This window comes from Spermophilus citellus, assembly GCF_964194105.1.
Source record: "Spermophilus citellus genome assembly, chromosome: 17".
Taxonomy (NCBI): Eukaryota; Metazoa; Chordata; class Mammalia; order Rodentia; family Sciuridae; genus Spermophilus; species Spermophilus citellus.
This window is the reverse complement of record NC_138199.1, coordinates 39,356,882-39,376,340: the sequence shown is the minus strand read 5'-3', so window position 1 is coordinate 39,376,340 and position 19,459 is coordinate 39,356,882. Positions and strand designations below refer to the sequence as shown.

General features: G+C 37.8%; 1 long non-coding RNA gene and 1 pseudogene across 2 annotated transcripts; one reads left to right on the top strand and one right to left on the bottom strand.

Moving 5' to 3' along the window:
• Window positions 1-35: 35 nt before the first annotated feature.
• LOC308636681 lies at window positions 36-12,059 on the top strand. The gene is made up of 3 exons (XR_014019464.1): window positions 36-154; window positions 299-555; window positions 11,897-12,059. It is a non-coding gene; the product is annotated as an uncharacterized lncRNA (long non-coding RNA).
• Window positions 12,060-14,664: 2,605 nt separating this feature from the next.
• Window positions 14,665-16,101, bottom strand: LOC308635482 (isopentenyl-diphosphate Delta-isomerase 1-like; annotated as a pseudogene). The gene is made up of 2 exons: window positions 16,051-16,101; window positions 14,665-15,291 (listed from the first exon to the last, which is right to left on the bottom strand). The product of its transcript is annotated as an isopentenyl-diphosphate Delta-isomerase 1-like (transcript).
• Window positions 16,102-19,459: the final 3,358 nt, after the last annotated feature.

Genomic DNA, 19,459 nt, shown 5'->3' with positions numbered 1-19,459 from the left:
TCAGGGTATCAAAATAACACTGCTGAATGCAACCTCAGAACTTCAGAGCATGTTTCTAAATAGTCTAATGATATGCAAGTTGTCTGTGATGGTGTCAAATTGCTGGGTTTAATGATTTCCACTTGGATCTTTCTGGAAGGTTTTCTTTCCTAAGGTGGGGTCCAGGGAGACAAGTAGGACAGAAATGCAGTTAATAAATGTTGGAGCTGGGAATGATTTTGGAGAGCAAAAATATGCATCCCAAATTTTGCAGCAGTTTCTCCCCAAAGGACTCACATTTGCTTTCTCTCTTTTCCAGGCTCTTGTATTGGTACCCACTTTCCTTCAGGTCCTGGGGGCAAGTATGATATCAGAGTTTTCCAGACTGAAAAAAATCACCTTGCCTCAGACCTTCAGAATCAGAATCACTCAAGAGGGCATGAGAATTTTAATAGATGTCCCAGGAAATTTTTATCATCAATCAAATTTGGAAAATACTGGTGTGGTGTGCTTGAGTCACCAGTTATCCCTTGTGCTCCTGAGATCAGTCCCTGGTACCCAACTGGGTCCAACTGGGTAAGTTACACTTTCCTGTATGGTTCTAGTACTGTCTCTAACAGGCTCTCCAGAGCTGATTATTAAAATTTCAGCAATTTTATTGGCTGTTTGTTAATACAACATTTTTAAATACTAAGTTGTATTGAAAGTAGGGAACCAAACAGGTACTTGTATACTGATGTTCATAGCAGCATAATTCACAATAGTCAAAAGGTGGGAACACTCACGTGTCCATCAACTGATGAAAGTAGAAGTGATGGTGATGTGCAAGTTTATGCATAGAATAGAATATTATCCAGCCATTAAAAAGGAATGAACTGTATGGTGACTCAACTGTAATCCCAGCCACTACAGGGTCTGAGGATGTGGCTCAGTAGTTAAGCACCCTGGGGTTGGACTCCTGATACCACCTCTAAAATAAAAGGAATTAGGGTTCAGTCTTAGCAGCACAAAAAAAGGAACTGATTCTTTTTAAAAATATATTTTTATTAGTTATTTTTAATATTTATTTTGTAGTGGGTTTTTTTTGGCAGACACAACATCTTTGTTTGTATGTGGTGCTGAGGATCGAACCCCGGCCACACGGATGCCAGGAGAGCGCGCTACCGCTTGAGCCACATTTATATGTGGTGCTGAGACTTGAACCCAGTGCCTCACATATACTAGGCAAGCACTCTACCACTGAGCCACGACCCCTGCCCTGAATTCTGATATATTCTGCAATACAGATGAATCTAAAAACATTGCGTTAAGTAAAATAAATAGGACACAAAAGAGCAAATATTGTATGAATTCACTTACATGAAAGATCTAGAATAGGCAGATGTATACGAATAGAAATAAAATAGAATAGAGAAAAAATAATATATTCTGGAGACAGGAATTGGGTACAAACTTTGGAGTGATGGGATAGTTCAGAAAACAGTGGTGAAGATTACACAACTTTTTGTTGTTTTGGTATGAAGGATTGAACCCAGGGCACTCAACCACTGAGTCACATCTCCGGCCCTTTCTTTTTTTTTTTTTTTTTTGTTTTGTGACAGGGTTGCTAAATTGCTGGGCTGACTTTGAACTTGTGATACTCCTGCCTCAGCCTCCAACGCTGCTGAGATTATAGGAATACACTACCATATCTGGTTGCATTATATTATCTTAAAATTTTATATTATTTTAAAATTCTACTCAGAAGGCTGAGGCAGGAGAATTGCAAGGTTAAGGTCAGCCTGTGCAACTTAGCAAGACCCTGTCTCACAATGAAATATTAAAAAGGGTTGGGGATATAGCTCAGATGCAGAATCTCTAGTAACACACATATACACACACACACACACACACATAAAGTATAAAATGGTAAATTTCATTGTATTTATTTTACCATAATTAGGAAGTTGAATTCTGTTTAAAAATTCAATATAAGTTTGTAATAGATTTTATTGAAAACAAAGCAATAAATACTCGAATCTCAGCAAATCCTAGTTAACTTTCTACAGTTTACAATTGTCTTTGCTCTTGAGCTCTATTGTGTCTATATCATGGAAATACTACTTAATGATATGCTGCCAAGTGTCTTTTCCCAACTGTGCATTTAGTCATGTCACCTTGATAGCTGGATAGTCACAGTGGTATTATTTATACAACAGAAACCCAAAACACTAGAAATCAGGGTCCCCCCATTTCCACTAAGCTGGTTGTTAAGCATTTACCAGCATACCACTGACTGTGATCATTATTACCTTAATAGTAAAAAGGAAAGAACAGAATCAACCTCACAGAGCCTCTTTGAGGATGAAAAATAATTCCAGTTAAAGGATCTATTAATGGGCTTGCTTGTCATGTGGTTTGTTTAGCATTTGTTCCCTTTCACTAGAGACCAGGAGCTCCTTGAGGGCAGAATCCTGTTTGAATGAGCTGCTTATGTTCCAAGTTCTCTCTAAGTATTTGTTGAATAAGTGATTGAATGGCTAGATGTTCTTGATACTAATGTAGAAAATGTTATTATCTTAACAGCTGGCACCAGAATTACTTTTAGGAAAGGAAACAACTTCAAAAGCTGTTGGGGCAGGAGGCGAGACCCAAGGGCATGGCAGGAATCTTATTACCAAAGAGAGAAAGCTAAGATGCTCTGAAAGAAAAAAAATTAGGATTTGGCCTCTGTTTTGGTTTTTAATCTAGAAAAGGACATCAGAAAGAAGAAGAAAGTGGAGGGGACTCTGCAGAAATAGAAGCCAACAAAACACACATGGTGAGAGGCTGGGGGTGAATTGAAAGTTGGGTAGCATGGAAACTACAGTTCCAAAAAAACATTCCTGAGGACGAGGTGGCCAAAAGTATTAAATTTGTATTGTATTTGTTTGTTGCAGGATATGAGAAGCAACTGTTTATTATAACACTAAACCTTCAGTAAAATTTCTAGTCTACTAAAGAGCCTTGAATATGTGTTCATTTTGGAATGAGATGAATTAGAAAGAAGCTGGGCTGTTCTATTTAGAGCCCAGCCTGCCAGTTAAGAGATAGAGGGATAATGACAAGATACGTTGTTACAGAGAAAAATGTGTGTCAGAGGCAGGAAATGCAATCAGAAGGGACCATTATGATGAGATAAATTCCTAGGAATTTGGAGAAACTTTGAGAGGCATTTTGGACTCTGTGGTTTATAGATTGAATCTCTGAATCAGTTTCTCTAGATTTCAAGGAAATGGGAGATCCCAAATGCTGGTAGTTTACATTGGATCACCTTGAAATTTTAGAGCTATATAATATTCCAATGCTTGCCCAGTGGGTATTAATAAGTTTTGGTTCATTCTATAGCTCAAAGTTTTAGGACATGAGAGGATTCTTTGCATTTTGAACTCTAGTATATGAATTAGGAATGGTCTGGGTGAAACCATAAAAACTAAGGCCATTATAGTGTTGAATTACCTTGCTCTCTTATGAAATGGCTTTTGATATCCATCAAAATCTGAGCTATCTGAAGAATAGAGCAGGAAAAGGAAAGGCTAACTTCTCAGTGGAGATGCCCAGCAAATACTACATTAAGCAAGTGACAAAGGTTAAGGTTAGCAGTGATGTCTTGTGATCATCATATACTCTCAGGTATATGTGATGAGAAGGACATATAACCTCTGCAGTAATTCTCTCAAAAAATCATTGCCCCAGTCTAATTATGAGAAAAATGCTAGATTATCCCAGATTTGGGGGCACTCTATAATCCAGCCGGTGCTTCATCAAAGTGTAAAGGTGATGAAAAACAAGGAAAGACCCAAGAAACTGTCATAGAGGAGAGCTCAACATTTTAAGTGTAGTGTTCAATGAGGGGTTTTTGTTGTTTTTTGTTTGTTTGTTTGATTTGGGGGGCAGGTATGCGGGGGATCAAACTCAGGGGTACCTTACCACTAAGCTAAATACCCAACACTTTTAATTTTGAGACAGGGTCTCTCTAGCTTGCTTAAGGCCTTGCTAAATTGCTGAGGCTGGCTTTAAACTTGTGATCTTCCTGCCTCAGCCTCCTGAAGTGCTCGGATTACAGATTTGTACCACCCTTCTAGTCAAGTTTAATGCGTTTTAGTAATTACACCCTTATAACTTAAATAACCACAATTGAGATACAGAACAATTCTGTTGCTCCCACAAAATTTCTTTTTGTCTCCCTGCCCCTCTTTCCAGCCCCAGGCAACCATTGATCTGCTTTCTGTACCCTGGGTTAGATTAATCTTTTCTCTAGTTTCTTATGACTAGACCATACAGAATGTATTCTTCCCCATTTGACTTCTGCATACCACTATATGTTGAAGAGACTCTTGCATTAGTTATCCATCTACTTCTTGGAGACAAATTTTAAAAACTTATTTTGTGATATTGGGGGGGGGGATTGAATCCAGAAGTGCTATGCCACTGAGCTATGTCCCCAGCCATTTTTAATTTTTTATTTTGGGACAGGGTCTTACTAAGTTGACCAGGCTGGCCTTGAATTTGTGATCCTCTGGCCCAGCCTCCGGAGTTGCTGAAATTATAGGCATGGGCTATCATGCCCGGCACCAAATTGTTTTCAATTCAGTAGCTTAGAATAACAAGTGTTTATTTTCTCCCACAACTTCTATGGGCCAAAAATTTAGCAGTGTCTTAGCTTGGTGACTCTGACTCAATGCTTCTTGGAAACTGTAGTCAAGATGTTTAGCAGGCTGGGTGTTGTGGTGCACATCTGTAATCCCAGCAGATCAGAAGGCTGAGGCAGGAGCATCGCAAGGTCAAAGATAGCCTCAGCAACTCAGCAAGGCCCTAAGCAATTTAATGAGACCCTGTCTCAAAATAAAAAAATAAATCAAAGCCTGACATGGTGGCACACACCTGGAATACTGCTAAGCAACTCAGTGAGACCCTATTTCTAAGTAAAATACAAAATAGGGCTGGGAATGTGACTCAGTGGTTGAATGCCCCCGAGTTCAATCCTTGATACCCACCCCCAATTAGTTAATTAATTTTTTAAAAGGAAGGAGCTGGAGATTTGGCTCAGTGATTAAGTGCCCCTGGGTTCAAACACTGGTACCAAAAAAAAAAAAAAGAGAGAAAAAAAAAGATTTTAGCACTGGCTAACATCTAACTGAAGACTGGATTGGGATTGGTAGTCTACTTCCAAGATGGTGCATTCACAGCCTGGAACTTAATGTTGGTTGTTGTCAGGAGGCTTCAGAATATATCTATATATCTTCAGTATATATCTATATCTATCTACTATAGATATAGATATAGATATATACTTATTTATTAGTTGTTGATAAATCTTTATTTATTTATGTATGGTGCCAAGAACCGAATCCAGTGCCTCACACATGCCAGGCATGTGGGCTACTGCTGAGCCCCAGCCCCAGCCCTCCATAGGACTTCTTGAGACTCTTTACAACATGATGTCTTGTCAGACTTTAATCTATGGAACTGTAAGATAATAAGCATGTTTTGTGTAAAGCTGCCAAGTTTGTGGTAATTTTTTTTTTTAATTTTTTAATCTTTATTTTTTAGTTTTCGGCGGACACAACATCTCTGTTGGTATGTGGTGCTGAGGATCGAACCCGGGCCGCACGCATGCCAGGCGAGCGCGCTACCGCTTGAGCCACATCCCCAGCCCTGTGGTAATTTATTACTGCATTGAAAAACTAATATACTGTCATTACAGGCATTATGCCTTCTTATATTTTCCTCTTATTTCTCCAACTGCTATGATGAAGTTTTCATTTCAGATATTGTTTTTTTCACCGCTAGGAATTTGATTTTTTTTCATATCTTCCATGTCTTTCCTCATCATATGCATATTTTCCTTTAAATACTTGAACATAGTTCAAGCAATTTTATCATTATTTTTTTAAAAAAATATTTAGTTGTTGTTGGACCTTTATTTTATTTATTTTTATGTGGTACTGAGGATCCAACTCAGTGCCTCACACATGCTAGGCAAGCGCTCTACCACTGAGCCACAACCCCAGTCCAATCTTATCATTCTTGTCTGTTATTTCTAGTCCCTTCTGGGTCTGTTTATGCCTACTGCTTTTTTTCTGTTTTTCTTTTCCTCCCCCTTGCTTCTTGGCATATATTGTATTACTATTAGTTTTAGTTGTAGATGGACACAATACTTTAATTTTATTTGTTTTTTATGTGGTGCTAAGGATTGAACGCAGTGCCTCACATGTACTAATCAAGCACTCTACCACTGAGCCACAACCCCAGCTTTATATTGTAATTTTTGATTGGATGGTAGCAAGTTACATTGTTGGGTGTTATTTTGTAACCAAGAGTGTAGGTCTTTGTTTTACCAACTAACTCAATTTCAGATTAGTTTGATGTTTTTGAGGCTTGTTTTTAAGCTTGGTCAAGCAGGTATAGAATATAATTTAGGGCTACTTTAGACCTATTAGTAGGATTTCATTCTTCTGAGGTCTCTCCTGAACATCTTGAGAGATCATTGTGGTATTTCTACTCTAATTGGTCAGGATTTGAATGTTTTCCAGCCCTCTATGGGTTTGGGGAAATGTTTAGTTACATCTCTTCGATTGCTCTTTTGCTCAGCCTCCTGGAATTTAACTCTATGACTGCCCATTTAATATTCAGCAAAGATTCAAGATCCTATGCATATTTTTTTAGAGCTCTGTTTTTGCATGCCTTCTTCCTTTTTGGAATTCTGTGTAGCAACTTCCAGCTTCCTTAGCGTCCCTGAACTCCAGTCTCATGTCTCCAACTCATTGAGACTGCCATGTTCTCATGTTATGACCCAGAATGTACGTCTAGACAGAAAGCCGGGGCAATTATAAACTTACCTCATTTGTTTTCCTTCTCATAATATCATGTGTGCTCTGCCTATTGCCCAATGTCTAAGAACAGTTGTTTTGCATATTTTGTCTTTCTTCCTAATCGTGGATGGCAAAAGATCTCTTTTAACTCCATTATGATCAGAAACAAAAGTCCTCTTTTTCATTGGAATTTTATTAACATAAGCCAGTCTTTGAGAAATTGATCAACTTGATAAAATGGAATTTATAAACCTAGAAGTTTCTCAGCTAAGGTGAATGTACTAGAATCGTGTCAACCTGGGAAGCCTCTTTTGGATAGCCACAGCCTTGTTCAGGTTACATCTCACACCCTAGTTTCTTACACAAATGTCTGTGGAGTGAGTGAGTTACTGAGTGAGCTTATTAAATTTAAACATGGTCATTCTCAGATGAAAAGAAGGACCTGACAGATTTGATTTTTCCTAAGAATTTACCAACTCCTTGATCTATAAATATAAAGACCCAGAAATTACTTAATCAGCTGGATACAGTGGTACATACCTGTAATCCCAGCAATTTGAGAGGCTGAGGCAGGAGAATCACATGTTCAAGGCCAACTCAGCAATTTAGTGAGGCTCTGCCTTAAAATAAAATAAAAAAGAGAGTTGGGGATGCAGCTCAGTGGTAAAGTGCCCTAGGTTCAATCCTCAGTACCTCTTCCTCCAAAATTACCTCATCATACTTACCATGAGAAATGAGACTTGATTTATCAGAGAATGGATAGTCATCATACATGTGGCCAAAGCTTGTCAACTTTCTCAGGAAAACTAACTTTACAAAGCAGTACCATGTTCACTATTTTTCCTAACACATAATGTTAAGTGTGTAGGTTTTAGGCCTGATTCTAGATCCAGAATATCTGGGTTCAAATCCCAGTTCCATCATCAACTAATTGTACAACTTTGGGCAAATTATTTAAACTTGTTGGACCTCAGTTTTCTTCATTTCTAAAAAGGAGACAGTAACAGGGCTGGGGTTGTGGCTCAGTGGTAAAGCACTCGCCTAGTACTTGCAAGGCCCTGGGTTCAATCCTCAGCACCACATAAAAAAATAAATAAAGGTATTTTGTCTGACTACAACTAAAAAATAAATATTAAGAAAAAAGAAGACAATAACAGTGGCTGTAGGTGTGGTTCAGTGATAGAACACTTTCCTAGCATGTGTGAAACACTGGGTTTAATCCTTAGCATTGCATAAAAATAAATAAATAAAATGAAGGTATAAAAAATATTTGAATTCTAGTTTAAAAAAATAAAGAAGAAAACAACATATATCTCAAAGGGCTGTTGTGAGGACTGAATAATTTGATACTATCTGTAAAATCCCTTAAATCAATATCTGACATGTTTAAGAGTTGATTTAGTGCTAGCAATTATTACCAAATATTTGGGCTGCAGTTGTGGCTTAGTATGCGCGAGGCACTGGGTTCTATCCTCAACACCACATAAAAAATACTAAATAAAGATGCACACAAAGTATATCAATTTAAAAAGTATTTAATAGTATTTACCTTGACTATATAATAATCTCATAAAATGAACTCTTTAAATGTCTTTGGGTAGTGCACACCTGTAATCCCTATGACTCAGGAGACTAAGGCAGGTAGATCGCAAGTGTGAGGCCAGCACACTTAGTGAGATCTTGTCTCAAAAAAAAAAATGGGGCTGGGCTATAACTCAGTAGTAGAGTTCAATTACCATTCCCCCCCGCCCCCAACACACACACAGAGTCTTTGGTATGGTTAATTACTTCTTTTTAGGTGATAACAGTTCTGATACAGGTTTAAGGATTTCAGAATAATCAGCTTTGAAGGAATGAAATTATATGTTTATAAATAAATTTGTTAAATGGCCATCATGTGAGTTTCAGTAAGGATTATTTCTTGATTGGGGACTGTGACATTAGCTAAAAAGGCCCATCTTCTATTTAAGTGTCCCTTTCTAACTGGAAACATGAGAAGTTACTTCTCAGAAGCCACTATTTTTGGAACTGGTGTTCCAAAGCTGATGGAGGGGTTTTAGGGGAGCTAATCCCAGTCTCTTTTGTTACAAGGAGTCTGATGTGCATTCTTTACCTATAGCCAAAGGAAGGTTCAAGATGCCTTTAGTAAGGTAAGAGATTCAAAGAGCATTCAAAGGCTGTTTCAGTCTGGCCAAATCTCCCCTCTCAAAGAGGGATTTATATTAGAATTAGTGCTTTAAGGAAATGGGATATGTCTTCGTGTAGACATTTGTAGATATTTGAGCTAAGGAAGAGGTAAAGCACTTTTCCTCAGCCTACAAAGTTTAATATAAAAATCAAGTCAGAATTTGCCTCTGGAATTAAACATGTCAAAATATTAATGCTTAGGACTTATTCTAAGTGTATTATATTAAAAACAAAATCTTTATGAGGTAGGCATGGTGGTATGTACCTGGAGTCCCAGCTATTTTGGAGGCTGAGGCTGAAGAATTGTTCAAAGACAGTCACATCTAATTAGAGTAAGACCCTGTCTCAAAATAAAAAAAGAAAAAGAAGAAAGAAAGAAAGAAAGAAAGAAAGAAAGAAAGAAAGAAAGAAAGAAAGAAAGAAAGAAAACAACAACAAAAAGCCAGGCTTGGGGGCAGGGTGCTGGAGGACACTGAGGATGTAGCTCAATGATAAGAGCACCCTTGGGCTCAATCTCCAGTATTGTGAGAACAGGGAAAAATAAACAAACAAAAAAGCCCCCAACCAAACAAACAAATGATTAAAAAACAAACAAAACCCTCAAAAACAGCCTGGGCAACATAGTGAGACCGTTTCATATTTTTCCAAATATGAAACGGGGTGGGGTGGGGGCTGGGGCTGGGGCTCAATGGCAGAGCGTCTGCCTCACACATGTGAGCCACTGGGTTCAATCCTTAGCACCACATAAAAATAAATAAACAAAATAAAGATTTGTGTCTAAAAATATTTTTTAAAAAGATTCTTAAAAAAAATATGAAACGGTATAATATAAGCACATGACTATAATCCCAGTGGCTCAGGAGGCTGAGGCTGGAGGATCAGGAGTTCAGAGCCAGCCTCAGCAACTTAGCGAGGCCCTAAGCAACTTAGTGAGACCATGTCTCAAAATAAAAATTAAAATTAAAAATAAAAAAAGGACTGGTTAAGCACCCCTGTGTTCAATCCCTCCTACAAAACCAAAAACAAACCCCCAAACTGCATAATAAATAAATTAAATAAATTTTTAATTTGGAAATATTTTTGAGCTAACAGAAACGTTTCAAAAATAAGACTATCACAAAGAGCACTTGCATACCCACACTCAGAGTCGCCTTATATTTTTCTCAATTTGCTTTATGATTTCCACTCTCTCTTTCATATTCTATTCTCAGGTGTAACTTGGTATCGTTTCTGCTGCTTTCTATTCATTTTGAGGTTTTTTTATTGTTTTGTTTTTATTTGTTATTAAATATAGTGCTGGGGACTGAATGCAGGGACTTGCTCATATTAAGCATATGCTGTACCACTGAGCTACATCCCAGTTCCATTCATTAAAGCAGTCATTTAAGTCATTCATTTAAGCATGACTCAAAGGGAAATAATATCCAGAAATCTATTTATGTGTATTTGTGTGTGTGTGAAAAAATGTAGTTTTTTTCCTGAGACATTTAAAAGCAACCTGCATATATTACAGTACCTGTCCCCTAAATAAACTCAGTGTATGTTTACTAGAAACAGGTGTTCAAGGCAAAAGGCACATATCTGAGGGACCGTACCTGAGATACCTCAATCATATCTAGACCTGATCTAGACCCTGAGATCCTAGACTCCAGTCTGTCTCTGATGCCATACCAGGAATTTTGGAGGAAGAGTAAATGTATCTTGCATATGGGAAAATATAAATTGTTGTGGCTAAAAGGCAGAGAGTCATAGCAATATTTCCTGGAGATTATTTCCTCTCCTCTTGAACGTGGGCAGAACTTTGCAACTACTTCAATGACTGGAATGCAGCAGAAGAGTCTGTGTTATTTGTGTGTGTGTGTGTGTGTGTGTGTGTGTGATTGAGCAAATTATTATTATTATTATTATTTTACAAACACACTGGAGAAACACACAATGCTGCCTGCATTGAAAGCAATCCTGGACCACAGTCTACACAATCTTGCCACTGGTCCTGTGATGGCAGAAACTTTCATCTAATCTGTATTATTTATTATGACCTCTACATTATCCTCAAAATAACAAACACATCATTTTTTTCTCCCATATAACTTTTTTGTCTCCCATATGTACCTTCTTTCTGAGCTTTGGTTTGTCGTCCTTCTTCCGTTTTTTTTTTTTTTTTTTTTTTTTTTTTTAGGTACCAGGGATTGAACTCAGGGGCACTTGATACTGAGCCACATCCCCAGCCCTATTTTGTATTTTATTTAGAGACAGGGTCTCACTGAGCTGCTTAACACCTCACTTTTGCTGAGGCTGGCTTTGAACTCTCAATCCTCCTGCCTCAGCCTCCCAACCCGCTGGGATTATAGGCATGTGTCACTGCGCCCGGTGTTGTTCTCCTTAACTATAGCCATCACCATGTCACTCACACTAGCTTCAGGAAACCTGTTCAGCCATCCCTTGATCCCCTCTACAGAAATTATATACAGATTTTTGGCTCCTGTGTTGTAAGCACAAGTTTTGATCATGGCTCCTATTGGAAGAACCAGGAAAATACAGAATTTCCTGCTGAAGGACCCACCACATACATACTTGCTTTGACAAATTTTGTTTTGTTTTGTTTTTGGACCTACTTAACTACTGAGCCACATCCCAGCCCTATTTATTTATTTATTTATTTATTTATTTATATTTTGAGACAGGGTCTTGCTAAGTTACTTAGGGCCCTGCCTAGCTGCTGAGGCTATCTTTGAACTTGAGGTCCTCTTGCCTCAGCCTCCTGAGCCCCTTTGCTTTGACATTTTGAATGTTGGAAAAGGATAGAAAAGGAGACTGTTACATTTTAGGCTAGGTCACAAAAGGCAATACAATCCCTCTCTCTCCATCTTTCTCTGTTTCTTTCTCTTTTACATTAGGAATCTAGCTACAATGTTATGAGGAAGAAGGAAGTAACTGGCAGCTCCAACTAAGGTCTCAGCTGACAACTAGCACCAAACATGTGAGAGGACAAGCCTTCAGAAGACTCTAGTCCCTAGTTGTTCAGCCCAAAGTGCAGATTCATAAGCAAAATAAATGTCATTGTTTTATGCCACTAAGTTTTAGAGGTGATTTTCTTTTTTTTTAACTTTTTTTCCCTTTCTTTTTTTTATTTTTTTATTTTGAACTTTTAACATCTTTTTAATAACTGATAGAACAAGTGGATAGCCAGTAAGCTTATAAAAAAGTGGAACAACACTATCCAGCAATTGGACCTAATTGGCCTATGCATTGGAAAGGAAGATATGCAGCTATATTTTCAGGAAACATGAACATATACATAAAAATATGGAACACATAAAAATCTTTGAAAGAATTTTTTAAAAGTAAATGAATTTTAAAGATCTGTTCATTGTTAACTACAAACCATTGCTAAGGTTTTTTTTATTATTATTTTTTATTGGTTATTCAAAACATTACAAAGATTGCAGAATCACATCGGTTACACATCCACATTTTTACATAATGCCATAATAGTAACTGTTGTATTCTGCTACCTTTCCTGTCCTCTACTATCCCCCCTCCCCTCCCCTCCCATCTTCTCTCTCTACCCATCTACTGTAATTCATTTCTCTCATTATTTTTTTCCCATTCCCCTCACAACCTCTTATATGTAATTTTGTATAACAATGAGTGTCTCCTTCCATTTCCATGCAATTTCCCTTTTCTCTCCCTTTCCCTCCCACCTCATGACTCTATTTAATGTTAATCTTTTCCTCCTGCTCTTCCTCCCTGCTCTGTTCTTGGTTGCTCTCATTATATCAAAGAAGACATTTGGCATTTGTTTTTTAGGGATTGGCTAGCTTCACTTAGCATAATCTGCTCTAATGCTATCCATTTCCCTGCAAATTCCATGATTTTGTCATTTTTTAGTGCTGTGTAGTACTCCATTGTGTATAAATGCCACATTTTTTTATCCATTCATCTATTGAGGGGCATTGGGGTTGGTTCCACTTTTTTTTTTAACTTTTTTAGTTGTTGATAAACCTTTTTATTTTATTTATTTATATACAGTGCTGAGAATTGAACCCAGTACCTCACACATGCCAGTTAAGTGTGCTACCACTGAGCCCCAGCCCCAGCCCCTTGGAGGTAATTCCTTATGCAGCATTGATGACTCGGAATCACAGACAGTAGTACAGCTGCACTCCCTTGGGTAAACAAAGATTTTTCTATTAGAATGTGATTTTGATTAGTGCTTTGGCTATTTCAGAAGAACAAGAGATTAATGACAGTACTGAGGATGGAGAAAATACTGGTCATCTGTCAGTCTTCCCCCTTTGAGAGATAACTGTTAGAATGAAAGATTCTTATATTAGTATTTCTACAATGCAAGATGAGGTGTAGTAAATAAATGCATACTATAATCTATTAACTAGAATTTAACTCTGTCCATTTTTCCCCCATACCCATAGAAATTAGATGATTTGGGATAATTTAGCACCCCTTTTTAGAAAGATTGCTCATGACACTGGCATGTAGTCTAAGCTACTAATTAGGGGAGTGTTTGTATCATTGATAATATTTAAACCCTTTCTTTATGAATTTTCAGGGAAAATCTAAGCATCCACTGGCTGCTTCCTGAGATTCTTGTTGAATTGGGTTGGACTGGGTTGTTAATCTTATCCCCTAATGTACACAAAAATTTGGGCCCTACCAGTCTCTTCTGAGTAACATCTGAACTATGCTGAAGTTCATGTATAAAAAGAAACTTACTTTCAACCCTTAGTTATCACATAAAAATTTTTTTCTTTTTTTTGGCAGGTTAAATTTAAGTTTTATTTTGGGGGGGGGTGTTGGGGATTGATTGAACCCAGGCATGCTCTACCTCTAAGATATATCCCCATCCCCTTTTATTTTATTCTATTTTGGAGACAGGGTCTTGCTGTTTCCCAGCCTGGCCCCCCAGTCACTGGGATTACTGTTGTTTGCCATTATGCCCAGCTAAATTAAATTTTATTTTCTATCTCTCTTTTTACAATAATGTTCCATACATTTTACAAACACCTGTACATGTATATGAGGGTGTGATATAAAATTCGGTCAGTTGTTCTTTTCACACAATTTATTATTATTATTATTATTATTATTATTATTATTATTATTATTATTTTGGGGTACTGGGATTGAACTCAGGGGCACTTGACCACTGAGCCACATCCCTAGCCCTATTTTGTATTTTATTTACAGACAGGGTCTCTCTGAGTTGCTTAGTGCCTTGCTGTTGCTGAGGCTGGCTTTGAACTCGAGATCCTCCTATCTCAGGCTTCTTAGCCTCTGGGATTACAGGTATGTCCCACTGGACCCGGCACCACACAAATTCTTGCTGTAAAGTATCAATGTATCATATAAAAGTCATCCTAAAGGGGGCTTGAATTTTTTTTCTTATTCTTTTTACTTGTAAGGGGGTGCAAATTTAAAACAGCCTCATGCAATGGCGCACACCTGTAATTCTAGAGAGATAGGAGGCTGAGGCAGGAGGATTGCAAATTTGAGGCTAGCCTGGGCTACTTAGTGAGACCCTGTCTCAGTGGTGTAGCTCCCTGTATTCAGTTCCTAATACCACAAAACAAATAGACAAAAACATTCTAAACTCACTAAATAGACATTTTTTGGAGGTAATCATTTATCTACACATTCACATTCTCTATATTTTCTTGTCAATAAAATGATTTGAATGATTTCATTTTCCCACCATTTAAAGAAAGATACTACCATAATTTGAAACCATGGAGTTATTTTAGTTTCACCATTGGCTGCTTTTTTAGGAAGTTCTTCTAGTCCTCCCTTTGACACATAATAATAGGGTTAAATCTGTTGGCATCTGGATTCATAGTTATGTGCTTCCTAACAAACAGAATGTAATCAATTTCATATTCACTCTGGATGCCATCAGATTGAGCCCTGTAATGAAGTCCTCTTCATTTCTTCTGAAGGATCCTCTCCCATGGGAATTCCCAATTCAGCTCCTAAATGCCCCTGTGCTGTTCCAATGGCTTCATTTTCTTCAGGCTCACCTGGATTACTTAATGGATGGATACAAGAAGTATTGGTAAAACAACCTGGAAAGGTAATTTTAACATCTGATCTCTGCTGTAACAGGAGAGTCAGTGTTGAATAAGAAGACACTAAAAGCTCAGTGTAATGATCCTTCCTCAATGTTTTCATTCAGGTGACAATTTCTGATCTCAGTCCCAATTTTATTGTCACTGTCATCAATAGGAACACATACCTCTGCCAGGAGTTGAAACCCTTGCTTCTTGAGATGATATGTCTCTCAGGCATTTGTTACAAAAGGTGTGATCTGTCTTAGGCCTGGAATTCAAGTAAGCCTAGGTATCTTGTTCTGTTAGAACAAATTTTAGGCTGCCTAGAACTTCCGTCAAGTATTACCCATTTATAACTCAGAGATCAAGAAATTCGACAAACAAAACAAAACAAAATCGAAGAAAACTCTTAGTCTACCTGAAAGCATTCTTCAGCTGCTTAACTGCTTATGATTCTTACCAAGTGTTAAAAGTAGGGAATACTTTTTTGTTGGTTAATAATAGATTCTGATTTTTCAGTTGTTTTGGTAGCTGTTTATTTATTTACTTATTTTTAGTTGTAGATGGACACAATATATTTATTTATTTTTATGTGGTGCTAAGGATGTAATTCAGGTGCTTCACCACTGAGCCCCAGCCTCAGCCCAGCTAGCTTTGATTTTCTTGGTAGAAAAGGTGTTTCTGATGAGGCTAAGCTTCTTATCTGAGTTCTATTTTATGTTTCTGTGCCTTTACTCACATGTCTGTCTGTCTGTCTCTCCTTTCTCTTTTTCTTGGCAAGACCTCCTCTTTTTTGGTACTGGGGATTATTAAACCCAGGGGCACTCTACCACTCAGCTACATTCCCAAACCTTTTTATTTTTTGAGACAGGATCTCACTAAAAATAAAAAGCCCAGGCTGGCTTAGAACTTGCGCTTCTCCTGTCTCTGCCTCTTTAGTGGCTGGGATTACAGGTTTGCACCTCCATGCCTGGCTGCCCTCTCACCTTCTTTGCTTCCTGCCTTTCAGACTTTGCCTTCTCAGTCAGCTTGCTCATCCTCCATCTCCTTGAACTTCTCATTTTGGAAATTCCAATTACCTTGGAAGAGGATCACACCCTTGGAGATCTCATCCAGTCAGACAGCTTTAAATACCACCAATTGCTAATGACTTCTTCATTTGTACCTCCAGCCGGATTTTTCTAACTTCAGACTGAAATATCTAATTTTCTATTCAGTGTCTCCACTTGGATGTCTAATAGGCATCTCAAATATAACAGATCCAAGCTCAAAGCCAGACTCAGCAATTTAGCAAGGCCTTAAGCAACTTAGTGAGAACTTGTCTCAAAATTAAAAAAAAAAAAAGGGGGGCTGGTAGGGGATGTAGTTCAGTGGCAGAGAGCTTGCCTAGCATGTGTGAGGGGTGCTGGTTCAATCTCAGCACCACATGAAAAAATTAATTAATAAACAAAGATATTGTGTGTTCATTTAAAATTTAAAAAAATTAAAAACAAACAACAACAACAAAACTGGGCTGGTGATGTGGATCTGTGGTTAAGTGCCCCTGGTTTGGATCCCTGATACAAAAAAAAAAAAAAAAAAAGTAACAGATCCAAACCTGAGTTCCTGGTCTTGACTCTTGACTCATAAACTTTCTCTTCCTAATGTCTGCCTCATCTTAGTGAATGCATTTTTATCCTTCTATTTTCTTAGGTTATCAACTTTGGAGTCATCCTTCAATATTCTCAACAAGTCCTGTTTACTCTTCTTTCAAAATAATATCTGGAAACCAGCTTCTCACAGTTTAAACCTCCTTGCCTGAATTACTGCAATAGCTTCCCAACTAGTCTCCTATTTGTCCCTTTTCCTCTCACTTCCGTCTATTTTTAACACAGCAGTTAAAATGTATGTCAGGGCTGGGATTGTGGCTCAGCGGTAGAGCGCTCGCCTAGCACATGTGAAGCCCTGGGTTCGATCCTCAGCACCACATAATAATGAAATAAAGATAATGTGTCTAACTAAACTAAAAAATAATAAATAAAAAAATGTATGTCAATGCACAAGGCCCTGGATTCAATCCCCAGCACCACACACACAAAAAAGTATGTCAGTGCTGGGGACATAGTTCAGGGGAAGAGCACTTACCTACCATATATGAGCCTTGTGTTTGACACCCAGCACCACACACATACTCACACACAAAAGTATGACAAATCTCTTCTCCATTAAAAAAAAATCTTAAATATATATGCATACATATTTAGTTGTTGATGACCTTTATTCTATTCATTTATTTATATGTGGTGCTGAGAATCGAACCCAGTGCCTCACACATTCTAGGCAAGCACTCTACCACTGAGCCACACCCCAGCCTGCCAAAGTCTTTAAGGAGGATTTGCCCCACTCCCTTTCCTCACTCTGCAATCATACTTGCTTCTTTGCTGGTCCTCACACCAGCCAGGAAGTCTTCCACCTTAGTGCCTAGGACAATTTTCCTTGGATATCCACAATGATTGCTCCATCTTCTCCTTCAGATTTTTGGCTAAATATTACCTCCCCACCCCCGACCATTCTGGATGGTAACCTTCATCTTAGCACTTCCTGTCCCCCTCCTCTGCAATTTTTCTCCATAGAACATTGAATTTTCTATGCAATATCTATGACTTACCATTATTATTATTTTTTTTTTTTTTACTTTTTTTGGTCATCCTTTTTCTACTAGAATGTAAATTACATAAAAGTGCATTTTCACTAAAGAGTGCCTAGAACATAGTGTACATGCTTTGTATTTGTTGGCATGAATGAACAGCTAATTTCATATTTATTCTTCAAAACTCACATTCCCCTGGCTTCCCTCCCTCACCCGACTCCTTCAGGTTGGCCTAATATTTCTCCCTATTATTGATTCCCATAATACATTTGTCTTGATCATAGTACTTCCCAGAGATTTTTTTAAAAACTTTATTTGTATTCACTAGAGATTAGCACACGGAAAGTGTTTTTAAAATAATTAAGATGGAAAAAAAAATAATAAAATAATTAAGATGAGGGCTAGAGATGTGGCTCAGTGGTAGTGAATTTGCCTAGTATGAACAAGGCTTGGGTTCAGTCTGCAGCAACACACACACACACACACACACAAAGATGAGCTATTTCCAATATTTATACTAAATGTTAGAACAATGGGAGAATGTTAAATAGGTGTGAGGGACTTGCTAACTTCTTCTTTTTTATATGAATTTCCTTCCCTTTTTTAAAAACCCACATCAGATACCCCTGCTGCCAGAGTACCAGTGACTGAACAGAGTTGCCAACATTTGTGTGTGTGTGTGTGTGTGTGTGTGTGTGCGCGTGCAAATGCTATTTTATAGCTTTTAAATTCATTTGGAAGAAATTAGGATTTTCAAAGACGGTAGTTGTTGGATCAGTGACACCAAGCAAAATGTTTTGCCTCTACCTAAGATACAAATCACATGTTATATATTAGCTTCATTTCCTAATTCCTTTACAGACTAATGATTTGCCCCATCCTCACTTCTTTTTTTTTAATATTTACTTTTTTTTTAGTTGTAGTTGGACACAATATCTTTATTTTATTTATTTATTTTTATGTGGTGCTGAGGATCAAACCCAGGGCCTTGCACCTGCTAGGTGAGCACTTAACCTCTGAGCCACAATTCTAGCCCCTGCCCCATCCTCACTTCTGCTGTAAATCCCTAAGAGTTTTTAAATTATGGGGTTGTGTTTGTAGCTCAGAGGTACAGTGCTTCCCTTGCATGTGTGAAGCACTGGGTTTGATCCTCAGCAACATATAAAGAATGATAAATAAAATTAAAGTATAAAACATTAAACAAAATACCACAATTACTATTAAATACTTGTGCATAGGCAAGGCAATATAGGAGTTTTAGTCTTTTTTTTTTTTTTTTTTTTTTTTGGTCCTTCCTTGCCTCTCTTCCTCCGCTCTTTCCAGTATAAGGGAATGTTACAAAGATTAAATGTTTAGCCAGGTATGCCTGTAATCCTACTTACTTGAGAGGCTGAGGCAGGAGGATTATGGATTACAAAATTGCATTTGAGGCCAGCCTGGGCAATTTAGTGAGATCCTGTCTCAAAAAAAAAGGGGGGTGGCTGGGGAGGTGGTGGTGGAGCTGTGAGTGTAGCTCAGTGGTAGAGGACTGAGGGTTCACCGTCCTACCAAAAAAAAAAAATTACTCATAGGATTAGTGGGCAGTGTAAATTGTTTGCTAAGCATAGGTTGCGGTAAAACAGGAAAAGAGAACCTCTATAGTAGGTATATGTTAAAGGTTCTTACTTCTTTCCTATTCTTAGTTTTAGTTTAAGAGTCTTTTGAATCTTAAGCTTTTAGGGAATGAGCCCTATTGAAATGTTGCCAATTTTAAAAAGAAAGTAGTA